The sequence below is a fragment of the Triturus cristatus genome, chromosome 5_2 (genome assembly GCF_964204655.1).
Source record: "Triturus cristatus chromosome 5_2, aTriCri1.1, whole genome shotgun sequence".
Classification (NCBI taxonomy): domain Eukaryota; kingdom Metazoa; phylum Chordata; class Amphibia; order Caudata; family Salamandridae; genus Triturus; species Triturus cristatus.
The window spans coordinates 505,989,692-506,015,329 of NC_140588.1; the positions used below are offsets into that span (position 1 = coordinate 505,989,692).

A 25,638-nucleotide genomic window follows, 5' to 3' on the forward strand; every position below is an offset into this window, starting at 1 on the left:
AAAAGACTTAGGACATGCATGGAATGATCTAACATTGCACAAAAGAAGAATGAGTTGCCTTCCATGTGCATTGCTCTTGAGCTGCAGCTCCCTTTTACACATGAATTCCAGCCCTGTTTTTGGTTGACCTATAGTGCATGACTGACCAGGATCCAGAGTCTGGAGGGTATGCCTCCACACTATCAATCATACTACCAGTACCACTGGTGAGTTGGCTCATCTATATTTCAATATAGTAGTAGAAACTGTATCAATCATAGTACTGATCTTCCAGGATTGCAACTAGTTGTCTAAAGGCCAAATACAGATGTCAGCACGAAGCACCTGAATCCTGGAGAGGATGTATGTCGTTACAACGCACACTTTTACAACGCATGCACTTACAACGCATTTTTTACAACGCAACATCCACTACAACGCATTCCATTACATCGCATGACACTACAACGCATTTTTAAAAACTACCTTTACAACGCATTCCATTACATCGCATACTACCTTTACAACGCATACCATTACAACGCATAATATTAAATTGCATTTAAGGTAAGTATTAGATAGTATAGGTTTAAAAATTACTATTCTAACTCCAGGGGGTGCAACAGTAGGGTAATTGTTGGATAGTATAGGGGTAAAAATTACTATTCTAACTCCAGGGGGTGCACCAGTAGGGAAAGTGTTGGATAGTATAGGGGTAAAAATTACTATTCTAACTCCAGGGGGTGCAACAGTAGGGAAAGTGTTGGATAGTATAGGGGTAAAAATTACTATTCTAACTCCAGGGGGTGCAACAGTAGGGTAAGTGTTGGATAGTATAGGGGTAAAAATTATTATTCTAACTCCAGGGGTGCAACAGTAGGGTAAGTGTTGGATAGTATAGGGGTAAAAATTACTATTCTAACTCCAGGGGGTGCAACAGTAGGGTAAGTGTTGGATAGTATAGGGGTAAAAATTACTATTCTAACTCCAGGGGGTGCAACAGTAGGGTAAGTGTTGGATAGTATAGGGGTAAAAATTACTATTCTAACTCCAGGGGGTGCAACAGTAGGGTAAGTGTTGGATAGTATAGGGGTAAAAATTACTATTCTAACTCCAGGGGGTGCAACAGTAGGGAAAGTGTTGGATAGTATAGGGGTAAAAATTACTATTCTAACTCCAGGGGGTGCAACAGTAGGGTAAGTGTTGGATAGTATAGGGGTAAAAATTACTATTCTAACTCCAGGGGGTGCAACAGTAGGGTAAGTGTTGGATAGTATAGTGTAATATTATGCGTTGTAATGGTATGCGTTGTAAAGGTAGTATGCGATGTAATGGAATGCGTTGTAAAGGTAGTTTTTAAAAATGCGTTGTAGTGTCATGCGATGTAATGGAATGCGTTGTAGTGGATGTTGCGTTGTAAAAAATGCATTGTAAGTGTAGTGCGTTGTAAAAGTTGCGTTGTAAAGGTTGTTCCCCTCCTGGAGACATCTTCACAGCAAATCTATTACTACAAATCCAGCTATTATGTATGAGAGACTGGCAGAGCCAGGGAGGGGGCACGTTTATGGTTGCTACTACCTGTCCTACTTCCAAGGCTCCTGCAGCTACCTCTATGTGTGCCCCCAACACCCAGTCACAAGATGATTTTTTTTCAACTCAGAAAGGGTGTTTCTGGTTTCTAGGATCGACCCAGTCTTATACGTAGTCTGACAGTACAGGCATGACCTACCACAAAGTGAAGTACCATGGTATTTGTCTTGCAAGTCACGCCTGTACTGTCAATCCCACTAAGAGCCAGATTATAAGTTTGGCGATGTGGGAGCAGACCGCCAAACCCGTGGTTGCACTGCCTGCCAGACTACTAGTTTCCTTGTGTCTGGTGGGCTGCTTTTGGTGGTTCCACGGGGGTGCCTCTGAAAATTGGCACCCCAATGGGAACATCAAAAACAGTTCCTTTATGGCATGTTGTGGCCCCCTGCATGCATCCCCATGCAAATGGGCAACAGTGGGCCCTGTAGCTCCCCCTCCCTTTGTTTCAGGAATGCCAGACTTTTCATGGAGTAAAAACCTCTATGGCACCGCTGGCCATCCTGAAACTTGCGATATGCATGGCAGTGCCTCAGCAGCACCATCAGCATATTACTGAGGCCTTGAATGCCATGTCACTGGCTGCAGCAGTGCAATAGCAGTCAGACCGCACCACTTGCAATGGGGCGGTTGGACTACCAGTGCAGCGGTGGCTTGACCGCCACTGCCGTGCCCCTGCAAGTCTTGGACCGCCAGACTTGTAATTAGTGTGAGAGAGGGGTGTGGTGTTCTGTAACCTGGTATCATCATCACCTGGAATGGAAGGAGCTCTAGAAGGTGTGGGAGTTGATGGTTGGTGACAGGACATAGTGGACCTGCCCCTGGCTGTGTCTGTGGACTATTGCGATGTACTTGTAATAAACTCCATTTGGATTAAAAACTGCCTCCTTCTCTACCTTTTACATTTGGATTCTGACAGCTGCAGCAGGAGACATCGTAGAGTTTTGGCCCTAACACATCAACACTGTTTTTTTATAATTGAATTATACTGCATACTCGATTGGTGCTCTTACCCCTCACATGAAGGTGATAGTTGTTTAAGGGTGTGCCTGTGTAACAACGGCTGCACTGTGATCTCAAGAGACTGCACAAGAAGATGACTGCGCTCTGAGCTTGAGAGAGGGCAATTGAGACAAGCATCGTGGTATTCTGAGGAGCTCAAGGGAGTTGCCAACAGAGACACGCTATACCGTGTGCCAACGTGTGTTTGTCTGGCAATCTCTGTTTATGCCTTGCAGTCAACGAGACATGACGCGCTGCAGCATGCATCAACACTGTGTTGCCTGGCAACCCTAGTGTAAGTCTAACAGCAATTGGAGGCTAGTTCTCTGTCTCAGCTCTGGGTGAAATTAACAAGCTGACTTGACACCGCAACAAGAGTTTGTGTTAAGCTTGGACAGCTACTCCTAGTCATTGTTGCCTGCGATGACGTGACCATTCCTTCAGCAGTGCACAACTATACAGTGTGCTGGTAGGGTGAACAATGGTGTGCAGCTGAAGCATATCTTTTGGGCATGTCCAGGCCCCTGTGCGGCAATAGTGTGTCTTTGAGGCATGACTGGACATAGCCTTGCGCCTGGTGTTCTGCTGAATTCCTGAGAATTGCTTACAGCCATTATATTGAACACAACCCTCTTGGGTGGTAAACTACTTCTGTTTTGCTGCACCTGTTTGCTTAACCGTATTTCCTTTGACTTTGCACTTCTTTTATATGTCATCATTTTTCATACTGTGATCTGGTTATGGGCATTGGTCCTGAATTAGGCGATTCAGGAGCCTTTTTATCGGCTAGAAACTTGTACAGCCAAACATAATCACTGTTTATTTTCTATCAGCTTGCTTATTTTGTGCATCATGCAGAACGTCACACCACCTCAATTTTTCCTTGCATCACCGGGTGACCCACCGGTAACTTGGTTAAAATGGAAGAAGGTGTTCAGCCATTACACAAGGGTGTGAGGGACATCACTAAGGTTGAGGAGGTGTTTGAAGGTCTTCCAGATCTATCTAATGCTGATGCTGCAAATCTCAATGAATACGAGATTTGTCTAAGAAAATTGGACTCACATTATCTCCCAAAATTGAGCACAGTGCTCGAGCAATATCAATTTGGGAAGAGGATGCAAAGATAACGAGAGTCAGTGGAGGAATATGTAACAGAGCTTCGTAGGTTGGCTTCAGCTTGCAATTTTGGTGGCAACCGCAAACACTTCTGAGGGAACAGTTTATGTTGGGGTGTTCATTAGAGAAAGCACAGGAAAACACATGGATGAAGGACAACCCTTCTTTGCAAGAAGTAATCACAAATACTAAATTGTATGAACATTCAAAAGCTTATGTGGAGATTATTAGGACCAGCATAGTAGCATTGAGATATCTGACAATGTAGTGGTAAAAATGGTTCAAGATAAATCTACAAAAATCAAAATAGTGCAAAAAAAAGCTGCAACCAAAACCAAACTGAAATGTTTGAGGGAAGTATTTCCAATGGGGGAATGCTGGCTATATGGTCACTTTCAAGAATTATCCCGGGTGGAAAGTTCTATGCAATGTGTGTGGGAAGAAGGACCATTTCGTGAAGTGGTGCATTTCCACCAACAGAGCTAAGAAAGTATTTAAGATTGGGTGTGATAATGATGACGATCTTAATAGATCGATTGTGAATGTTGCCATACTGCAAACGAAAGATGGTATGCCTGATGGACCCTTCGAGACAATTCTTGCTGATGGGGTGCAAAGATAACATTCATTCCTAAGTCTTTGTTTGAACGTTGTTTGAAATTTAGGTTAAAACTGTTGAAACCAGATGTAAAACCAAAGGGGTATGGAGGTGAACCCATTAAGCTACTCGGGTACATTTGGGGCACTATTGAGTTTAAGGACAGTGTAGTACCAGGTAAAATCTATGTTTTGATCAAGCGAGATTTCCTCATTAGTTAGTTACATCAACGTGACTTAAATATATATCTTGACCTTAATGAGGATCCCCTGGTGAGGGTCAGAGATGTTCCCACAGTAGGGACGATTGCAACTGGTGATGATGCATGGGTGGAAAAGTTTCCTGATATTTTCAGGAAAAGGTAGGTTTGTCTTAAGGAATATTTGCACTTGATTAAGCTAAAAATGAGGGCTGAACAAAAACTGCCAAAGAGCGAGGGGTTCTAATGTTGGTAAGGGAAAGTATGAAGGTGGAATTGGATAAGTTGGTGGATAATGGCATCATCCAGGCAGTTGAAGCCTTGGAATGGGTTGCACCAGTTGTGATGGCAGGCAAGGCCAATGAGGAGGCCAGACTGTTTGTGGACCTCAGAGAACTCAACAAATCGGTTGTTGTGGACCATATACCACTTCCGAATATCAATGACATTTTATGATTTCTTAATGGTGTCAAGCATTGTTCCTCTCTCGATTTGACATCATCGGCATACCACCAGCTCAAGCTTCATCCTTGTTGACAGGAACTCACCACTTTTGTCACTCCCTTTTGCACCTTCATATTTCTCAGGGTGCCATTTGGTTTGATTTCTGCGACATTGGTTTTTCACAGGAACATGGAGAGTATTTTGAAAGGTGTCAAAGGGGTAAAGGTCTATCAGGATGACATACTAGTGTAGGGTACTAACAATGGCGGGCATGACGAGAAGTTGTGCGATGTGCTGAGGAGATACAGGAAATTGGGCTTACTTTAAAATCTGAGAAGTGCAAAGTTAATTTGCATGAAATAGAGTACTTGGGCCATCTGATTTCGGGCAATGGCATTCGACCCAAGATTGCCTTGGTGTGTGCCATCAAAAACCTACCACCATCCCAAGACAAGGAGGAATTGGTAAAATCTCAAGATATGGCCAAGTTTTATAACAAGTTCATGCCCAGGTGTGATGAGAGAACTATGTGCATGAGGGCTTTGTTTGGAAATGCAAAGAGTTCTAGATCTTGTGAGGGAGAGTTTAAGGACATAATGGAAAGCTTGGAGGGTGCATCAGAGTTAGGCAGTTTTGACGTTCAGGATGAGACACAGATTATGACTGATGCCATTTCTAAAGGATTGGGTGCAGTCTTAATTCAGAGGTCCGTAGGTCATGACAGGAACAATTCTTTTCATTTCAAGAGGCTTAAGGGATGATGAGGTCAACCACTCAGTTGTGGAAAGAGAGGTATTGGGTGTTTATTGGGTCTTAAGGAAACTCAGAAAATGTTTTGGGGACAATGGTTTGTGAGCCTCTTAGGAAGTATATTCTAAGAATGGCAATGATTTGGTTTCACATCACATCCACAAATGGGTGGTTGCCCTACAGTAGTTAAATTTTGAGGTGTATTATGTGCCTTGTGTATGCAACATTCTGTCTGATTGCTTCTTCAGGATGTGTCACACACATGAGGAGGATGGTATAGAGGAGGGAGACCATTTTGCAGGGGAACATTTTGATGATGGTGAAGGTGTGTATGGTGATGGAAAGGGTCATCCAGGAGTCTGAATGGAAGGGTGAACTTCAGAGTGTTGAGTAGTTGCAAAAGGTAATAAGGATGGTTCGGGGAGGTTGGTGTTCCAAAGGCAATTGTGAGCAAGAGATTTTTGGGTATTGACAAGTGAGGGATGAATTGTGTGTTGTCCGTGGTTTGTTATTTAGAGGGAACAAGTTGGTTCTACAGGGTGGAATTAGGAAACATTTGGTGGACTATGCACATGACAGCTATATGGGCATTTAAAAAACCAAGGAGTGAGTTAGAGAGAACTACTGGTGGCCAGCTATGGATTTGTTTATAGAGAGAGAAGTAAGAAATTGCCTGAAGTGTGAAAAAAGTGACAGAGTACTTAAATGCAGGACTCGGCCCTTGGGAGTGACATTGCGCAAGACACTTTAGGACCGGTCGCGGTGAAGTCTTGTGACAGGTATGTCATAGTTTGTGATGATATGTTTGCGCGGTGGCCAAAGATCAGAATAGTAAACTCAGTTGAGTCATATGAGTTAATAACATTTCTGGAGGAACTTTTTGAGATGGAGAGTTTCCCCTCTTCAGTGCTCACTGATAATGGTGTCCAGATAACCTCTGGTGTTGTGGAGACTTTTTTGAAAGACTCAGTGATAAAGCATAAGAAGTCAGCATTGTACCACCTTCAATCCAATAGTGTCATGGAGCGCTTTATCAAGGTCCTTAAGGAAACACATCAACAGTCTTTGGTGTGTGGTATGAAGTGGGAGACTGACTGTCATGAGAAGAAAGTACGTGAATATCATTTAACACCACACTCAACCGTGGGGGTTTCAACTGTTCAGTGTTTAAGGGGAGGTTTCCCAGTTGTAATACTGTTCCAGGGTGTGTGATTGAAAGAATAAAAAAGATGGATGATCAGGTTGGTAATATCGAAGGGCGGAGGGAGGGAGAGAGAGAAGAAGGAGCAGAGGAAAACACTCTATGATGTGAGGAAAGTCGTGAAGGAAACTGTTGTACAGTTGGAGGACTGGGTAAAAATCAAATCCCCACGCCGAGAAGGGGAAGCCGTCTAAATGCAGTCAACCTTTCAAAGTTGTGAAGTTGTTTAAAAAATGTGATAAAAACGTGTGCTCACAGGATATAAAACCTTAGCAGGATGGCTAAGTTCAACCCTGTAGAGAATGAATCCAGTAGCTCATTATTGGATCCAGTGAGTGAGGAGCATAATGGCTCTTTATAGGCTTCAATAGGGAACCGATGTGTGAGACCTCAATGGGTTCCGAGGAAGCTGGTGCATCTACGAGACTATGTTTGAAATAAATCTTTACATGATATATGTGTTTGAACACAAACCTGTTATGGTATGACCGCTATGTCTTTTGCCGTTTTATCACCATGTCTTTTCCATGTATATAAATATCTTGTTATTTCTATTATGTTGTGGGTGCATTGGGTAATTGATGTAATGTGATGCTCTGTGTCCAGGTGATGATGTGAGATTTTGTAACCAGGTATCATCATCACCTGAAATGGAAGGGGCTCTAGCATGCGTGTGAGTTGACAAAGTGGGCCTGCCTCTGGCTGTGTATGTGGCTGTGGCCTATTGCGATGTACTTGCAATAAACTGTATTGGATTATAAGCTACCTCCTTCTCTACCTTTTTCAAGGGGCAAGCCCAGTCCAGAGAATGTTGGCCTTAAGAGGCAATGAGCTGAAGGATTGGCTACTTGGAGGATTAGTTACCTGGAGCCAGGCACGCCAGGCTAGGAGTGAAACCCAGGTACAAAGGTAAGTTAAAAATGCACAGACTGCTGCTGTATGCTTGGTAAAAGGATTGTGATAAAATGGGGAGATGGGACAAAATATTGGCCCTGCTGGCAGGACATAACCTTTCACTTTGCAAGACATCAGTTTTGAGCAGTCATAATGGTCTCACACTTTTAAAAAAAACTACAACAATATTAACATTTTCAAATGTGCACTATGTTGTTGTGATAAATTGGGTCATTAGTTGGGAGGGTGATTACCCACGTCAAGTAATAATCACAATCCTTATCAGGGTGAACCTGAGGTAGACTCCCTGGAAGCTATGGTAGAGAGCAGACGGGAGAAACTTAGGGCAATGTCCAAAGCAGTTATGGTGTAGCAAAACAATATTTAATTCAAAACACAAAATAATAAAAATACCAAATTGAATTAGAAAAATAGAATCAAGTAAAATGACACCTGGACAAACCAAAATCAAATACATGGAACCCGATATATATATTTTAAAATCAATATAGTGCCAAAAAGCATTAGGCACCAACCACGGTCAACTGATCCCAGTAGACTGAGACTTAGACACAATTTAAGGCCACCCAAGATGGAGCGCAAGTTGGACACAGAAACAAGGTTCAACCTGGTCAGAGGTTTTTTACATTGAAACTAAGTCTCAAAAATGGAAGTCCAAACTCTTCAGCAGAGCAAGGCAGCAGGCAGAGGGCTTTACAAGGCTGATAGGCACTGTGGACGTGGTCCCGGTGAAGCTGTTGTCTTTTTGAGGGAAAGCTCAGAAAAGAAGAAATTTGAATTTCACACCCAGGGAAGTCCTATCACTGCTCAGATACTTTAGACCAGGCAAGACTATCTACGTTCACTCCTAGTCACTTTTTGGAGCTCAGAATCCCTCAGCAGGGCAAGGCTGCAGGCTATAGCCAAAGAGGGCTTCATGAGGCCAGATACTTTCTCTGTAAGATCCTGTTTAATCAGATTTTCTGCTGGAGAGAAGCAGAGAGTGGGAGAAACCTTCACCTTCAGCCTAAGGACAAAGCACTTTGGGTGGATCTGTTTGGCAGGTTTCCTCCAGTCCTCCACAGTGCTTGAAGTTGAATAAGTTTATTAGTCCTGTGTTTTCAGGGGTGGTAGGAGAAGTCCAGCCAAACCTGCATCTTCATCCTAGGGACAAAGCACTTTGGGGTGGATCTGTTTGGCAGGTTTGCTCCAGTCCTCCAGAGTGCTTGAAGTTGAATAAATGTATAAGTCCTGTGTTTTCAAGGGTGATAGGAGAAGTCCAGCCAGACACAGGCAAGGGTTCCAGGATCTCATGAAGAGCACTTGGGGATCAGGACTCAATGCAGCAGAGGCCAGCGGCAGGGTCCAGGGCAGTTAGAAATGGTCAGCAAGACAGTTGTAGGAAAATGTCAGTTTGCAGCTTTCTCTGTCCTTGTAGCTTGAACGGGAGGACAGCCTTATGACTGCTGGAGTCTACTTCTTTGTTCAACAAGTCTAGTTGTTCAGTGCTTTTCTTAGGTCACAGACAGCAGGTTCCGTTTTTTAAGCTCTTTCTCACATCCACTAGTGTTCTGAAGAGGGTGCCAGGAGATGTCACATTTATGTCTGGCACTAGCTTATGGTTGGAGGTGACTATTGCCCCCCCTTAACCAATGGGGTAAAGGTTCCCAGAGGTAGACCTATCCAATTTTGCAACTGTTACTGTATGCCCTAATGCAAACAATCCCACAGTGCCTCTCTCTGTCAAAATTCAAGAAGGTGAAAACCTTCTCCCCTTGTGTATTGCCTACTTGTCCACCGACAAATAGGACCAGAGTAATGAGTAGCCCCTCTTTTGTGGTCACTCCTATCCAGTTATGGAGGAAGCTCTCCTCCCACTGTGATTGCTACCTGACCTATTTCTTTGAAAGTAATACAAGATAAAGACTATATTTTACGTCATCTTTGATGCTCATTCACATTTGTAACCCTAGCGTGGTTGTTTGGGGCTGCTGTAGCTCACCCTGGTCCCATATTTACAGTGCCTATGACTTAGGTTGGCACTTTTAAATAGTACGCCACTCTACAAGGTCAGGCTTGAATGCACAAAGGAAGTGGCCTATCCAGATGTCATCCGACAACTTCCTATGACACGGGAGGCCACTTTTAAATCAATTAAGTTCCTGGGCATAGCCCAATGGTCATCCTGCTAGACTAACAAAACACATCCCAACACACAGGTCTTTTTCTTTGCTCTGGGAGCAGTGTTTTCACATCTTTCAGGTCAATTCACCTTGTTATAGAAAACAATGGTCCTAGACGTATCTTTCAACTACAATTTGGTTATGCAAACATTAATTTTTCAAAGACCACATCAGATATGACAGGCCTAGTTGTGAACTGGTGTTATTAGAAATCATAGCTGGTTCGCTTATGATAACAAAGTGAAAATGTTTTGTTTTGAAATTCTATCTTGACTTGATTCCCTTCCTTCTGTTCTATTCATGAGCACAATTCTCTTTTTCTTTTTCACACTACCTTTGGAGCAACCTCCCTGTTAAAAGATTTAAGATGGTGAACTGGTATATAAATAATTGAGATACAATAAACAGTCACTATTGGAGATATATTTGATGCCGTTGTGTCATTTGAGGATGTACATATTTGCATTTTATGCATTTTTTGTTATGCATCAATAACCAGATGCTGAACACATACATATCTGATGTGGTCTTTGAAAAATGAATGTTCTCTAAGATTAAACTGTTTGCATAACCGAATTGTAGTTGAAAAATACGTCTAGGACCATGGTATTCTATATCGATTGCTACTCAGGTCCTTAGACATTTGTGGGTTACCCCATTATATCATAATGGTTATCTGCTCTTCTTGGACTTATAGACAGGCTATTGTTTTCTAAGCATGGATCATTAACTGTCCCAACCAAGAATGTGTATTTCAACTCTGGATGGGAAGAGTGCCAAAATGGTTTTAGGTCAGCCTTGGCTCAGACAGCACAAACTACATTATTACAAATTACTTTTACCATTTCCATGATCAAAAATATGATTTCACTATTAAATCAGGGTCCCAAAATGATGTACATGTTAGACCTGGCATCATTGGCCTGGGTTTCCCCTGTATGTTTGCCTGTGAATTTGCTGTGTGTTGTACTTCGTTTTTGCTGGTCTAGATGCTTTTGGCACTTTGCCACTGCTGTTCAGGGCAAGTGCTCCCTCTGCAAATTGCTGTTATGGATTGGTGATTCCATGATTGGCATATTTGATTTACTAGTCAGTCTCTGGTATTGTGCACTGTGGGTGCCAAGCGCCTGTAAATCAAATGTTGCTAGTGGACCTGCAGCACTGATTGTGCCACCCACATAAGCAGCCTGTAAATGCCCTTACCTTCCCTTTTCTTACATGTGAGTCACCCCTAAAGTCGGACCAATATACCTCTGTGTATGGGAAAGGTAGGACATGTATTGATGTGTTCTGATACTCACATACTGCCAATTTTGTTTTTCACTATTGAAAGGCTATCTGTCCCATATGATAGAATGGGGAGTTTAATTATAATATTTTAGAAGCACAACTGACTATGGGAACAAGATGGGCAAATAAAGTTTAGTATGCCTGAACTCAGAATATATAGATGCATCTTTTAGTAAGGATGATTTTTATATTCTGTGTTTGAAAATACCACTTTTAGGAAGTATGTATTTTCTTGCATAGCCATCCTATGTGCCTCTTCTAGGTTTGTGTATTGGCCGTCTGGCTTTGTAGTGACAGGGACTGGGGATGTGCTTTCTGTTCTGACAGCCACTTTGGGTGTTGAGGTGGGTTCTGCCTATACATGGTGAGTCAGGGCTTGGCTGAATAGACCTGGGCTGCATTTAGAGTAGGGGGAGGAGATTCCTTTCACACCTGAATGGGCCTGGTCTGCTTTGGACAATGCTGTCTCCACCTCCTGCCAGGAAGCTGCACTAGAGAGGACAGAACTAGTTTTGGCTGGGCAAAGGGATTCTCTGCCACCAGAAAACAAAGGATTTTGGACTATGAAAGTTGGGCCCTAGACCCCAGATTTTTTAGATAACGTTTGACTTTGCCAAGGAGAAGAGCTGGAAGAAACTGTAGGTTGCTATGTGCTGTCTGGGGTTGGCCTGCATTAGCTGTTTCTGTCAAGGACAGGAACTGTATGTGTATCCTGCTTGAGAAAGTATCTCAAAGGGCTTGAAAGTGGAGCTTGCCCCCTATTCAAGAGGTCTCAGGAACAGCAAAGACCTCACCATCCTTCTGGGTACCCTCTGTGGAACCGCTGGTTTCAGTCGCCACAGAAGAAAAGGGCAACCCACTCTGTCACCGAGTCCGTCGCAGGATTCCTTGTCCTGGCGGCCACGCAGAAGGCACCACCACACTTCACACTGCGTCCTTGATCTCATTGATGCTGTTTTGATGATCGTCACCGAGCCGTTGCTCGCATCGTGTCCTGTGGGCACCGCATTCCGCACCGCCTCGCTTTACCTTGCCTGGAAGTCACCGACGTATAACAGCTCAACCGGAACATTGATCAGCTCCGTTGCCTGCACCAGAACCTGCCAGCAACTCATCGAGCACAGTCTCATCCTGCACCATAAGCCTTGGCCTCACCGACGCCGTCTGGACGATCGTCACCAAGTCGCTGCCTGCACCACATCGTGAGGGCACCGCACCCTGCACCGCTTCCATTTTTGAAGCGCAAACGCAACGATTGCCCCGACCGGCTCATATCATTGTGTCGACCGCAATGAGAAAGGTACTATTTCCTAGGCTGTCTTCACTTTAGTTGACCCCACACCGACGCGGTCAGCTGGAATTGTTATACTCTGTCATTTTCAGCATTGCGGTAGCCCCGGACGGAGCTGCTGACTCGGAAGAACTGTGTTTTGTGGATATTTTCTACAATTTTAAGGTTTTCTTGCAAACTGCATATTTTTCATAACTGTAGTGTGGATTTTTGTTGTGTTTGGTCTTGTTTGGTTTAGATAAAGTTGTACTTATTTTCCTAAAGTGGTGTGGTGTCCATTTATAGTATTTTCACTGTGTTACTCTATGCATACTCAAATGCTTTACACACTGCCTCTGAGATAACCCTGTCTGCTCGTGCCAAGCTACCCAGGGGGTGAGAAGGGGGTATTTTAGAAGAGTATCCCTCTTACCCTGACTAGGAAGATGGGTCACTACTTGGACAAAGGTGCAAACCCTTGCCAACTAGAGACCCCCATTTCTAACAGTGGGAAATAACTTTAAAGTTTTTTCAAACATTTTCCCAATTGCACAACGAAATAAAAAGTATAATTCCATCTAAATCTGTTGAGGAAAAATTCTAGCAAATTTTTGTCAGGAAAATAGGTTTTGTTGTTTTATTGCACTGTGAGAGCATGCTAACCCCAATATGTAGTGTGCCCTGTCCTATCGGCTTACTATATGGGTGACTTACTAGTATAGCAAAATAGTATTTTCCTATCTGGCATTGTCACTTTTCCTTGCCATTTGTCAATGCAGTGTGTTTAAAGTGCAGCTCAGCTAGAGCACAGTGGTGCTTCTGGCCAACATATTTTTTGTCACATATCTGGATGATATATATACATACTGCAACCCACCTCACACAACATTTAAATTCCATGGCATTGGTGCATTTTTGTGCCATCTATAATGGCCTTAAAGTGCAGTTAAAATTACAAATTGGGTGAAATAAATGTAACTAATATGATTTTGAGTCCAATGTACATGCACTGTCTCACTGAATAGCAGTATCACTGTGCATAGAATACTCATACCAGAAAAATGGGGTCCAGAAAAAGGCGAAAAACCATGAGTGACCATGCAGAAGAGCACATTTCCTACAGTAAGGCTCAATGACACCCATTAAAAAACAGAAAATGCAAAATCTCTAATTTCATACTGTTTTTTTCTCAATTTCTTTCTTGTAGCATCAAAAAGATGAAAGGGGTGCTATTATGTTCAGGTGAGGGGTTACTTCTCAGCTCGAAACTCAATACCATAACAAAGATTGGGAACTAGCAATCTCCTAGTTGTCCCAGATTTTGGAGCCCTAACCTCACGGTACAGAACACCTTCCTACTAGTAGATCCTATGGGTCCCACTGGTATCCCACTGCTCTTGGACTTCAGCCTGGCACTGAAGGCCTTCAAGGATTGGGAATATTTATTGTTTTTCACAGGCTTTCTCCATGGAGGGTCCTCTTGTCCCATGTAACTCAGAGAGGTTTGGCAGGTCTCTAAGGGTAGGCTCTTATTCCCCTTGGGGATCCAGTGTCTCCCCCTGGGGGTCACATTTATTCTGGGCCGTGGAAAGATTTAAGACTGGTTTCCAACACCTCTTGCCCTTTCTCTTTGTTATGGGAACCTAGGCCATTGTTCCAGACTTCAGACTTCAGACTTCCTTGACTTCCCTGACGGGCTGTCTGGGCAAAGCATATCCAATATTTCTGCATGAGTCTTCCTTGCCTCTTCAGAGAAAGTAGATGTTCCACAGTTTTTTTCCAAAAGACACACAACTGGAAAGGCAGGGTTCGCAGCTACGATCTTCAGGCCAGAACATACTTCCCACTCAAAAGTGACCATTGCCATGGGAAGAAATTTCACCTCATTTTCATTATTGACTACCCTCTGGAGATTATTTGGGATAATCTGCTGCAGGTTAGCCAGCCAGTACACCACTGTGGTCATGCTGGCACCAGTAACCCTCAGAGCTTCAACCTTGGTCCCATTGATGATTTGTCATTCCCTGTACTTCACCATGCTGGGAGATAAGGCAGCCAGGGCTTTAACATTCACCCTACCTAAAGCGACTAAGGTGGCTTCAATATACCCCTTAGTTTTCCTGGGCAAACATCTACCCCAATTCCTAGACTAGCAATACCAAGGGACTGCCCATCAGTAGAGGTCTTCTTGGAACAGACTGAGTCTCCCTTTTATGCCATGGCTTTTGACAGTCCAGGCACACCCAAGCCTTCATGGGGTTAAAAAGGATACTTCCCCTTGTAGCCTCCTCACTTAGGTTTGAAAAAGGCACTAGACTCCCCCTCTTGTTTAAGCTTTTGGGCCCTTGTGAGAACTATTTTTGTAATCCTAGTTGCTCCCCTATTTCCTCTTAGGAGGGTCTGACCCCTTTTTTGGGATCACCCCCCTGGACTATATAGCCTATCATAAGTAGTGACTGTATTGCCTTTCACCCAGCTTTCTCGTGCCTTTAGTGAGACATCTACAAAGTCAATCCAGGGGTGTTGTGTGCCTTTATGTGTGTCTTGAAACTTCTTCCAGTACTCCTCAGGTGTGAGACCAAATGTCTTCATCAGTGTATCCTTCATTTGTGTGTAGAAGTCAGCTATCCCCTTTTCTAGAGTAAAAAACGGTATCCCTCCCCTCTGTTGGCACAGATTCTCACAGTGAGGATCTCCATTGCTGTTGACCTAACCTGGGCATTCTCAATGCCCTTTTGTAGGAAGCAAACCATTTGTCAATGTCGTCCCCAACCACTATCCTAGGCTCACTACTCTTGGGCAAGCAAAGGATGTTTGGCCCACCTGTCAACACCTTTCCATTGCTGCCACCTTTTCCACTGGGCATCAAACCCAGCTGGGTCTTCTTTCTTCCAAGGTCAATTTCTTCTCCACTAGTGCCAGTTTCTTTTCCTACAGAGCTTTGGTTGCCACCCAGGCATGTGACTCCCTTTCTGATTGCATATCACTGAGCTCCAACTGGCGGATTTCCAGTTAAGAGGGACCTATGCTGGCAGAGCCCACTTCACTTCCATCCCCGGATGATGCACCAAAGAATCCATGTTGAGAAAGATTGCCACATTCTCCTTCATCCTCTGCAGTTGCCTATTCCTCAGAGAAAATCCATGCTTGGGGTGCTTATTCCCAGGCTTTCGGGCTTTTTCAAAATCCACCTTCTTGTCATTGCGGCCCAGCATCAACTTTCTTTCTTTTCATAGGGCCTTCATCTTCACCACTGTGAGAGTTGTCAAGGTAGCCAGATCCAACCTCACGTTTCCTTAGCCTTTTAAAAGGTGCAACAATGGGAATCAAACATAATTTAGAAAAATCTAAAATTATCCAATTAACTAGCACTGACTACAAATCAATATTCTAATTTGCTTTCTTTTCAATTTAGGGATTTCTAATTTCCAATAAAATTAGCGAGTGATACTGCTAAAACACAAGTTATGTATCCCACTTCTGGACACCAATGTGTGAAAGTGGTCCACCAGATGGGGTGGATGGTAGCCCAAGCACAAGTGATAATGTCAATATTCTTGTTAGGTCCAGTAAAGGTTTCAGTAATCTAAACCTGAGCTCAACCCCTGGTAGCTATGATATAGAGCAGATCAGCTTAACAAAAGAAAATATATAAAGTATTTAGAAGTACAAAACTGTTAAAAAAAATCTAAAGCACAACATAGTAAAAATCCCACTCCACTTTTAAAACATTGAGAATATGTTAATGAACATATTTACACTGAAATGACAACAATACAATAAGAGGAACCAGAGATATGAATTTTTACAGTTTTAGATAAAAATAGCATCAGAAAGTGCAAATCGCCCCCCTTGAGCAACTGGTAATGCTGGACCAGGACTACTGTAAGGTATAAGGCTGACCATGATGGAGCATGGGCCAGATACAGTGACCAAGTTCATCCCGATCAGTAGTTTTATTTGAGCCACCACTAAAGCTACAATGCAAAACATGTCTTCAAGTCTGCTTCTGCAGCCTGGGTAGGCAGTTTTAGAACGGCCTACTCAACCTGGCAAAATAATCCTTATGCCAGGTCAAATACTTCCTTTTTAACACTCACACGTCACCTTAAAGGTAGGCCCCAAATGTCTACAGGGCAGGGTGCATAGCTATTAAAAAAGTAGGAAATGTTTATTTTATGTTCAGTGAAAACGAACCAAAGACGTTTTTCACTGTGATAAGCTGGATCTCCAATAGGGGAGCACTAGGGTATATAATAACACATTATAATACCTAACTTTAGTTTGGAAGTAGCTAGAAAAATGATTCAAGGACTTTTTTTAATAATAATTTAAAATCTAACTTAATAGTGATGCCGAACATTATATTACTATTTTGAAAACAACACTTTCAGAAAGTTGTCCGTTTCTTGTCGGAGACAAATGTACCTTTTGGACAGTGTTCTCTGTCACTCAGGCACCAAATGGCTCCTTGATTAGGTGTGAAGTGGCTCCCAGAGCTGTGAGAAAGGGTGAGCTATTGACCTCCCCTGGCATATTAGCCAGCTGAACTGTAACCTGGAACTTGATCAACTTCAAAGGATGCCTAGCCTGCCACAGGCTGATGTAGCTCATATCTGGGCTGGTCCCCATTATTGTCCTGCCAGTCAGCCAGGCACCAATCCCAGTAGGAGAGGAATTGCCCCCAGAAGCGGTTTTGAGTGACAACAGGAGACGGATTACCCATTATTGAAGCCACACCTCTGGGTGGGCACAGGGAGCTCTGCACAGGAGAAGAAAGGTTCTGCCCTCTTGGTTTTAGGTATAGAAGGAAACTGTGGAATACTTTACAGAAACACAAGGAAGTGCTGCAACAGGGGTTAGGGCACCCCTGGGAACTTTTACCTCTGTGACCAGGAATTTCCCCCACCCATGGGTTTGTAGTGGGCATAAATGTGGCACCCCCTGTACCATCCTCAGAACACTGCTGGACTTATGGAAGACAGGATAATGACTGCATCTATAGTTGTGAGCTGTGATGAGAAACCTCATGGCTCTGACTGCTCCTAGTTGTACCCAGGACCAAGAATTGGACTCCAAGAATCAGTTGGCTGACCTCCTGTTAAGCTTCAAGGACACAAAAGCTACAAAAAAACCCACTTTCTTAAAGAGACCAGCTGGCCATTTTCCACTGGACCTGCCCTGGGCCCTGCTGGTGGCTTCTAACTTTAAGTGGAGACCCTACGTCCTGATGCCCTTAGATAAGCCTCAGAGTGTACTCCTCCTGCCTAACCCAACCAGCACGGTCTTAGAATATTTTTCAGGGATTTTTGCCTGGAGAACCAACAGAAGACCAGGACCAATCTGCCCAGTTGATACGACAAGGTGCGTTGCAGCTGGACAAAAGATTCAGTTTGCTCCCCTTTAGAGCTTTTCTGCAGCAGCAAATCTATTTTAGGGGGATGTCGCAGAGAAGGTATTGGGCCTTGTGGAGCCCTGTTTGGCTAAAGCTTGCAGCCTTGCCATGGTCAAGGAATATGAGTTCCAAAAAAGTGACCAATTCAGAACATAGAAATGTTTTAAAAAGCATCCAGCCAGAAAGAAAACTTCATTTGTGTGCAAATTTTGAATTTTTCCTGCTCTGAGCTTTCCTACCAAATGTTAACAGCTTCATCAGGACTTCATCCAAAAGCCAGCCATGCTCACAGAACACCTCTTGGCCACAGCCTGCTGCTTTATCCCACGGAGGATATTTGACTTCCTTTTCAGAGACTAATTCAGAAGGTAAAACTTCTGACTGGGGTGACCCTGGTGTCTGTATCCGACCCATGCTCCATCGTGGTAGGCCTTAAACCTTACACTTGTCCCGGTCTAGTGTGACCAGTTGCCTGGGGTTGGCACTTTGCACTCGTCTGGTGTGATGGCTAGCTACGATGGAGAAAAGACTCTAGGATGGATTAAGAGTGTTTGCTGAGTGAAGTGTTGGTAATGTGAGGAAAGTCTCAGCTGTGTAACTTAAGAAAAATAGAAATGTCAGTGATTTGGGTCTTTCCTGATCTGGCATTGAGGAGCAATGATATATGATATATGAATTCTAGATGAAGTGCCTTATAGGCAAAGCAAGCCACTCTGAAATATATGAATTAGCCCATTGTATCACACATGTGACCAGTACAAGCTGGACGAACCATTAGTGACTTTCATATTCCAAACCCCAAAATAACAAATGTTCAGTTTTTACTGGCTCAGTGAGACAGAGCAGCCTATCTGAATTAAAGGCAATTGGCACGGGTGCATGGGCATGGTTTGACTTACTTGAGCCCTGTTAGACATACTCTCTCTGCCTCTTTTTCATCTTCCTCTGCCACACTCTTCCTCTGCGACCCATCCATTTTAAGTTGTAAGCTGTTTGCCAGAGTTACTGCCATCAACAACTATCTTACACACAGAGGGGCAATGGGTCAGCCCCTGCTGCACCCCCTGCCTCCTACAGAACTGCGCCTCTGCACAGAGCCAGTTGCTGTATGGAATATTTGTTAGCCTAAGAAAAGATCCAAACAACATCTGGCTCTATGCTGGGGCACAGACACAAGGTTCTGTGCGACAGCAAGAAGCCAGACTCTGCTTGGATTTTTTCTAGGCCTAGGAAAAAAATCTGTAAGCATCTGGCTCCTTGCTGAGGTACAGAATTCCGTGTCACATACATGTAAAGTGTTTGAAGGTTGTTCAGAAGCCTACACTGCCTAGAGCCAACAAAGAAGCTGTGTTTTACATGTTGACTGTGTACTGACCATGTGTGACTTGATAATGGACACTCTAATGAATACAAAATCGGGATAAAAAAAACCTGCATTGTTGAATTGTCTCAAGATTCTGCGTGTACACACAGACCATCATTTGAAGCATTCCCTATTCTGGCTTTTACCCATAATGCCAAGTAATTTTAAAGACGTTTTTTGAAAAAGTATTTTAGCAGGCACTGGCATTAAATAGGAAGCCAAAATGTTCCAAAATGATGGGAAAATTCAAGAGATGATAGCAAACATGATACCATTTCTTTGCCACAATTCTCCTGAGGATAACAGTCCTCGTGAATGTAAATATAGGCCTATTGTCCGGGACAGGAATGGCCCATTGGAAGTGCACGAAATAGGCATGGAATTAGGTGGCTTTTTGGGGTGCGAGTAGATTTAGGCAGGACTAGCAATCCCAGACATTTCTGAAAACTACAGTCGCGGGGAAGTGGCTTGCATGCATAACACAACATTTGTCTACCCAGAACGCCATGCAAATATCAAACTTTGGTTTAAGAAACAGAATTCCCTGCGTGCCAGAAAGTTATGCAGTCTGTGGGAAGATCAAAAGACCCACCACACAGTATTAACGCACTTTTGCCAATAAACAGTCCTCTCGGATATGGGTGGGACCTTCACACTGGACATGAACAGGCCAAAACAGTGATTGTACAATCAGTGTGCTACCAACGTGGTCTTTACACAAAATGGAAAGGTCAAAGGGCAATCAACTAATCTCCCTTATAGGCCAGACATAACTCCTATGAACTCAAAATGACTTTTTATTTAGTAGGTCACAGTGACTATTCCAAATTGATTTAATGGTTCAGCAGCCACATTTAAACAATATAAAAATAGTATTTTAGCTTTTTCTAAGGACAAGGAATGAGATGAATAAATGTTACAGGCATCAGACTGTTAAGGCCCTCATTTCAAAGGTATCAGGAATTCTGATGCTCCAACGCTTCACCTGGAATTACTAAATTCTGCAGGAATCAGTAAGAATATAATGTAAAATTACCACACTGTTCTCAGACATATATAGAAAAGGTCATTACCTTGAAAATCAGTGTTTTCGCCTCCATTTTCACAGGTAATTTTTGAATTCTAGGCCTTTATCCAGAGGTTTTGACCTGATTTTATGTACTTCTGCATGCATAAGTATCACATACAAAATGACCACATTAGTCAGAATTCTGAATTCGAGAAGAAACTAGGCCTGGGCTAAATTTCTGTTCCGCTCGCAGAAATTGCGATAATTTGACATTTTCGCGTTCCGCGGAGAGCGTGAAAATGTCAAAATTTCCGCATTCCGCAGCTTAGCGATAATTTGTTTCTTGCTCGCGCTGTAAAATAATACATTCTCACGCGCGCGCGATCGCCTTACCTGAATCCCCGCGTTCGCCGACAAGTTTTCCCGATCCGGTCGTGTTCTCCACGAGATGTTGGATTGTTGGTAGCCATTTGCGCTGTTTCGCGACAGTTCGCTCCCGCAGTAATGTCATTGGTCGCGCGATCACTTCTTTCTTCTCGCGATCATGCACCGCGAGAAGAGTGAAAACAAGATGGCCGTGCCCGCGAGCAACCGCATGGGTAAGTTGGCGAGCCGCGACCACGCAGAAAATACTGCGAACAGGCAGGAAAAAAACTTCCGCATCTTCGCGATATTTCCACGTGTTTGCGGAGATTTTTAACATTTTCGCCATAATTTGCGAAAGTCACTTTCGCAAATTCCGCCCACCCTTAGAAGAAACTCTAGTTTCCACTCATAATGAGTGACTTAGTTTAGAAGTACTCATGCGGATAGCGTGAACAGAACTGCCCTCCACCAACTGCTCTTCACTGCCCGACCTTCATCCCCACCTACAGATATTGGAGGGCGTTTAACAGTGGATGTGTTCTCCTGCATGACTGCTCCCAGGCTTGTAGCAAATTGCCAACTGTTAAGGAAAACTCGGCTGTTGTATGTTTTCCTGTGTGTTTTTTTACCACCATTTGTGAATCCCTTTACTGCTTCAATGCATTAAACTTACACAACTAGATTTTCCATTGAATAGGAAATTCTGCATGCATACATCTGAAGCAAATATGAATCTGCACATTCCTATTTTTTTTTCAGCACGATGAAAATCGGGTTCCTGATGGAGATACTCTTTCCCTACAACCCTATAGACCATGGGACTGCCCTTCCCAAGGTAAACTATATGTGCATTTTCATAATGGCAGATTACCTGCAGGCTGTATGTGAATCTCCACAAACATTTGAGTTTAGATTGCTAATCAACTTTTGTAGGGAGGCCGACCCTGAAATGACCCCAAATCCGACCCTTAGTCCAGATATGCAATTGGAGAAAAAACTTACATTTTGACAGAATTCCTCCAGAAAGACTTTGCACATCTCAGCCAGTCCTGATTCTGTGGACCGTGATCCCTAATGCCAGTGAGCAAAGCAGCCAGTACCAGCCGTCCTTCCTCAGTCACTGTCACGCAATTCAGCTATTGGTATGTTGAAGTAATGCGTGTGCTTCGCTATGAACTGAGCGACATAATATGGTACAGCAATCTATGCAATACCGTTTATTTTCTATGCAGGTAAACACGCAAAAAAGTTGCTACTAGGAAAAGAGATAAACCCACAACTGCCGAAAAAATCGACGGCTATTTGGTAGGTGGTGCGCATAGTGGGAACTGCTGCTATACATGCTGTATGCAAGTGTTTAATTTGAGCCGGTGGTGGTTGCCAGTTGCGCCCACCGCCACTCATTAATCAGCGCGGGCTGCGGGCTTCTCAACACACATTTGGGCCCTGGCACTTATTATTGATTTACAGCTAAAGCACTCCTGCATACACAGGTAAGTACCCTGTAGGCGCGCACATTAGGCTGTCCAAACAAAGGAGCATCCGGTCAAGAAATATTCAGGAGATAATTAGTATGTTCTTGGGCACTTTTTGTGACAGCGTGTATCGGTCACGTGCATCACAGAATGCCCCTTCTTAAATGTAAGTGGATATCACATTGAAAGCAAACGCACTTAAATGTTTATTTACATAGTAACTATCTACCCTGTCTGCAGATAGAAAAGCCCAGAACACATCACTCAATCACTCAAAGCAGTCACACAAAAGTTACTTGCTCAGCGCCATAAAGAGCCAAAGTTTGTTCGTGGCGAACTTTTACGCTGCGCTTGCAAGAAAGGGTGTCTTGGTGTCTCAGTCGCGCGCGCCCTGCGGGCAGACAGTCGTGTCGGTAGGACATTTGCATTCTACTTGGGCTCGTGCGTTAAGAAAGGAGCTGCTGTGTGCAGGCACGGTCGGCTGTCTGTGCTAACAGCTAGCCGTGACTATCTGTCTACATTGCCTGCACCTGCAAACGTGTTACCTCGCAGAAGCTGCATCCTCTTCAGAGGGCGAGGAAGGGTTGCCAACAAGCAGCGGTACTTACCAGCGAGGAGGCTGGGCTGCTGCGATACTGCGTCTCTGTGTTCAGTGGGGCAGGGCCGTCTCCTCTGCTGCTGCTCCGTGAACCCGCGCTACTTATCTAGCGAGCAGCTGCAGCAGTTGTCATAGTAATGCCTGATGCAAAAAAAAAAAAAAATAAGTAACCCAATTCGTGCAGGGAGGTCTAACCTTCGCCCTCGCTGCCGGACCGGGCGGTGTTGCAGAAGACTGCTGCCTTTCGAAATATCATCAAGATAGAATGAAATTACAAAAAAATAGAAAAATAATTTTTTGTTTTTTAATAAAGGCTGGGCGGGGCTTTTGTGCTGGGCAAAATCGAACTCTCCAAACTCCGAAAGAAAGTCCGAAAAACATGTAGGTTAAGAATGCCATAGGGCAGTAAAACATGTTAAGCAGCAATTCCACATGCTTGTAGAGTGGTGAACGAAAGGGTCCACTCGTAACAGCCAGACTTGTCGGTCAATCAGTGGCAGTGCAGAAGGCAGCAGGAACAAGGCTTTTAACTGATGCAAGACGAAGGGGGGGGGGGGGGGGGGGGGGGTATTGCGAGCAAAGGCACCAAGGGACGAGATCAAGTGATCGGCGAGGGAAAGGAAGCAGCTGGACGACGGTGAAGGGGTGGGGGGTTCATTCTTAAAAGCAACTAAGAGCTGCCCAGGCTGTGCCCTGTCTCATAAAGACTCACTCGCAAAGCTAAGTCACGGTTCAATCTGCCACTGTCAAGTTGTGACGTGGATCATTGCAGTGAAAAATTAAAATGTAAAACCACTCATACAGCAGATTATTTAGTGTGACCACAGGCGCTTTACACAGCTTCCTTTCACTCGCAAATAGACTTTCAGCAGGAAGTAGTGGTATTTACGCACGTGTAAACAGTATGGCTAATCATTACAAAAATGTGTGCTGAAAATGATTCTAAGTGAATATTTTTTTGTGTTCGATATACGCACAAACCATCTTATTTCACAGTTTTCCACATTCCCCCAAACGCAAAATTCAAAACCACTTCCAAAGGCCCAGGACTGGATTGGCACCACTTGACAGGGCAGGACTCACAGGTGGCAGAGTCCAGAGGCTGTAGCAGGGTTAAATGATGTCTATGATGTCCTTGAGAACAGGAGGCAAGCCAGCAAGTCCTTGCAGTCCCTTGGAACTGGGGTTGTAGAGATGCATGTCCTGTCCTTCTCCCTACCAGACAAGGAGGGCAGCAGGCTGCAGGTCAGGCACAGCAGAGCAGTAGTCCAGCAGAGTTCAGCAGAGCGACAGTCCTTTCAGCAGCACAGCATTCCTTCTTCTTGGCAGAGTGTCCTCAGATCCAGAAGTGTACTGAGTTGGTGTTATAAAAGGCCCAATACTTATATCCAGTTGTGCCTTTGAAGTAGGGGAGACTTTAAAGCGAGACTTTTGAAGTCCACAAGGTCCCTGCCCTTCCTGCCCTGGCTCCAGACTTACTATAGGCGGGTGCAGCTCTTTGTGTGGGGACAGGCACAGCCCTATTCAGGTGCAAGTGTCAACTCCTCCCTCCCATCGTGCCAAGGATGGCCCATCAGTCTGGTGATGGCCCATCAGGCACACCTCAGTTTCCTTTGTGTGTGGCTGTCTAGAGGGAATGCACAAAGCCCAGCTGTCACCCACCCCAGACATGTTTTCAGAGACAGGCAGAGGCACAATATGGTTAAAGTAAGAACATTTCAACTTTCTAAAAGTTTTTTCAACACAAAAGGGCAACCCAATATTCTCATGGGAGCTTGGGTTAATTTAGTACAACAGGTAAGAGTGCCAACAAGGGATTCGTTCAAACACATACATTTATACATAAATCATTCAGTGTGTCATCACTTGATATTGCATCTTAAGGGAAGGTTATTTTCAGGTAATTGAAGAGAAATATCTCAAGGGAAGGTGTGTATTTTCATAGTTTTTATATTGGGAGAAATATATCTTCATATAGACAGTAACATAGGTTTAAAAAGTAGATATCATAACACATTGACAATGGTCATTTATAGACTATGTGCAGATTTATATGCCATATGCCAATGTATCTAACATCCACTTCCTATATACATGAGTTGAGCTTGTTGAGCACAAAATACTAGGCTCTATATAGAATATTTGACAATGACTAAAGAGGAAGTTGGATTGTGTGTCGACGTTTCTGTCTCATTCGTTACATATCAGTGAGACCATCTTCAGGACTGTGGGTATTTCAAGAAGATAAAAGACCCTTCCAGTGAAATATTTAGAAAGAAGACATAACTAACATAGTTCAGAGTTATTCGATGGATCTGGAAATCGGACAGTGTCAGGAAGGGTCTTAATGCTTCCGAAGATGGCAAACACTTGCAGTACTGCGATATCTGCAACAGTAGATAATGTGTTTTTTTGTTTGAAAACTATGATTTGTCTACATTGTTATACTTAATGTCAATTATGGATGAAACAATACATTCCCATCAATACTGAATGATTTATGTAATTTATGTGTAAGTGTAGCTCACTGGTTAGAGGAGGCATACCCTGAAGCAGAGATCAGACCCGGGACCTGGGTTCGATTCCCGACGCGGCAGGGTCCAGAGCCCAATCGTCCACGGACTCGATAATTCTCGCTTCGGTGCCCACTCTAAGCACGAGTTCACACTATGCAGCTCTGGGCAACAAGCCTGCTTAATCTCCACAACGGCCCCCGCGGCGGGATGCCTGGCTTTCACCTTGGGGATGCCCAGTATGGGTTATCTTACAGGGAAAAACCAGGACGGGTTCCCAATGCAAGCGCCAAGATGCCCGTAGGGTGATAGCTGCGCTCTATAAGTACATCAATCAATCAATCAATCAATCAATATGTGTTTGAACAAATCCCTTGTTGGCACTCTTACCTGTTGAATTTTC

At 43.8% G+C, this 25,638-nt stretch overlaps 1 protein-coding gene across 1 annotated transcript in view; it reads right to left on the reverse strand.

The window, feature by feature from the left end:
* The window catches only part of PPP1R17 (protein phosphatase 1 regulatory subunit 17), a 191,722-nt gene extending 168,517 nt beyond the window's left edge, over window positions 1-23,205 (reverse strand). Inside the window, exon 1 of the mRNA XM_085606632.1 lies at window positions 22,733-23,205. The gene's annotated coding sequence lies outside the window, so the exon portion shown is untranslated. The remainder of the gene's footprint in view (window positions 1-22,732) is intronic.
* Window positions 23,206-25,638: the final 2,433 nt, after the last annotated feature.